Raw genomic sequence first — 2216 nt, 5'->3', positions numbered from 1 at the left:
ATATTGCCGGCGGCTGAGTACCGGCATTTTACTGAGTACCGGCACCTTGCCGGTACTCAGTAAGAAGTGCCGGTACCACATGGGTAAAAATCAGAAGTGCCGGTACTGCGTACCGGTGAGTACCGGCCCAATTCAAGCACTGCTCATAAGGTCAAAACTCTAAGCTTGTCCAATACTTTAGATTTAAATACATGCAAAACCAATTCAAATATGCATCAGCTGTACTTTTTGTAATGTCAATTAGCAAATGTTGGCATGCTCAAGAATTCGGCAAACATTAAACTGCTTAATGCTATGCCTAACATTCTGTACATGCATGATCATGTTAGCATTAAGCTGAAATCACTGCTATGGTAAGTGCTAATTCAAAGAGCTGCTATAACATGCTGTGGACTCCTGCTCTCCTTCAATATTTAACCAAGGCCGCTACCTTTCTGCATGCATGTATGTATATGAATTCCAATGTAGCCATGTGTGAGAACTTAGTGTGTTTGAGGACAGCTGATGAATGTATACAGAGGGGACGACAGAGCCCTCTCCAGCTGACTCTCCATCACTTCCATACAGTAATATATGGATCGGATCACACTACATGTGTCATGTGGGGGTCACACCCAGACAGCCATGTAAATTCTTCTTCTTTGCTGCAGACTCATTTCTCTCTGCCCCGCATGTCTTGCCCTCTCTCTAATTTGTCTCTCTCCACTTCCTCCTACCCATCCCCTCCGTGTCTCTGAGGCCAATGGCCGAGACAGGCTCACACGATGCAGTATTGATGTGGACGGTTAGTTAGCTCTTCCTCCACATATACTCCTTCCTGTCTAATTAGTGTCGAAGGAGAGGAGCCTGTCACAGTGTGTGTAAGAGGTGTGTGTATGTGTGTCCTAGCCTCTGCTCTCTTATCTCAAAGCTCTCATTAACCAGACTTTGTTTTCTTTAGCTTCATTAGCATTCCCATGACGGCGGCTGTTACCTCAGTGCAGGGCTAAATGCTAGGCTAAATGTTAGCTAAAAGAAGTCAGTCTGCCCCTTTTCATTAACATTAGCCTGTTTACATTGTCTAAGTGTTTGTAAGTGCAGTGACAGATTGCCTTAATCGCCCCGTGGCAGTGGCACTACATACCGAGTGTTTTTCAGCCTTTCTGCTTTAGAAAAGTGAGAGACAAATCATCTCACCTGCAGAATGTGTTTCTCCTGCTTTCAACTTTGGGTGAGTCTGTGCCCATGAGGAGTCCTGGCTACTCTATTAACGTAAAGGCAGCATCTTCACAGACATATTTCCTCCAGCTTCGGGGTCTCCTTGCAGTCCCTGATATCACTTTCTGGCTCGAATGCAGAGAAAACCATGTAAATAGGAACAAGCAGTGAAAGCATCAGAAGGGTGATTTCACTGCTGCAAAGACAGATGTGGGGGAGGTGGAGGCAGAAGACTGGTGAAAATGGAAAATGGATGAGTCTGGCGGGGGGGTTGGGATGGAAGGGGATGTATGAGGTTGTTTTAAGGGTCCCAGTATATGTACCTCATTATGATGAGGTCTTCTCTGGGGAGCCTGTGGAGAATCAGGGGATATATGTAAAGGAGTCCAGGCTGTTACAGGAGATCACCTTTGCTTAGGGGACGCACGGTACAACTCCCATCCATCTGTAATGATCACCATGGGTACCGTGGAGAAGCGAGATGAGGGGCCAAAAAGGTTTTAGCAGAACCCACCATAGTCCCTGAGGAGGGAGTTAGAGCCCCTCCGCATTTCCTCCATACATTTTAACCTACTTGCATGCACCACCATCGGAATGATAAACAGTACAGCACATGACACGTGGGTCCTTATCCCCAAACCACTAACAAAGCTCCATAATGGTGGTTTAAGTTGTTTTAACCAGCATTAAAAACATAGCCACATAGCATCGTGTTCTTTTAGTGTCATTGTTTTGTTATTATCTCTCTTCTGAATAGGTGATGTCGCAAGGTCAGGATGAGAGGTGGAGAAAGTCTAAGTTGAGTATTTTGTCTCACACAACTCCCAGCAAGAACCTGTCTTGCAAAGTTTTATTTTTAAACATTGACACTTCAATGTCTTCTTATAAGATGTTGCCATAACTATGATAAAGCCAAAAGAAGTGAGGCCTCTCAAGCTGTACAACAGATACACAGCAGATGAGTCTTTAATTTTCCCATGTACCTTTTGAGCAAATTCTCAGCAAAAGGCTGATTTGAA

This window comes from Notothenia coriiceps, unplaced genomic scaffold (genome assembly GCF_000735185.1).
Source record: "Notothenia coriiceps isolate Sejong01 unplaced genomic scaffold, NC01 NC01_scaffold00030448, whole genome shotgun sequence".
In the NCBI taxonomy this organism is placed as follows: Eukaryota; Metazoa; Chordata; class Actinopteri; order Perciformes; family Nototheniidae; genus Notothenia; species Notothenia coriiceps.
Note: the sequence above shows the minus strand (reverse complement) of the source record.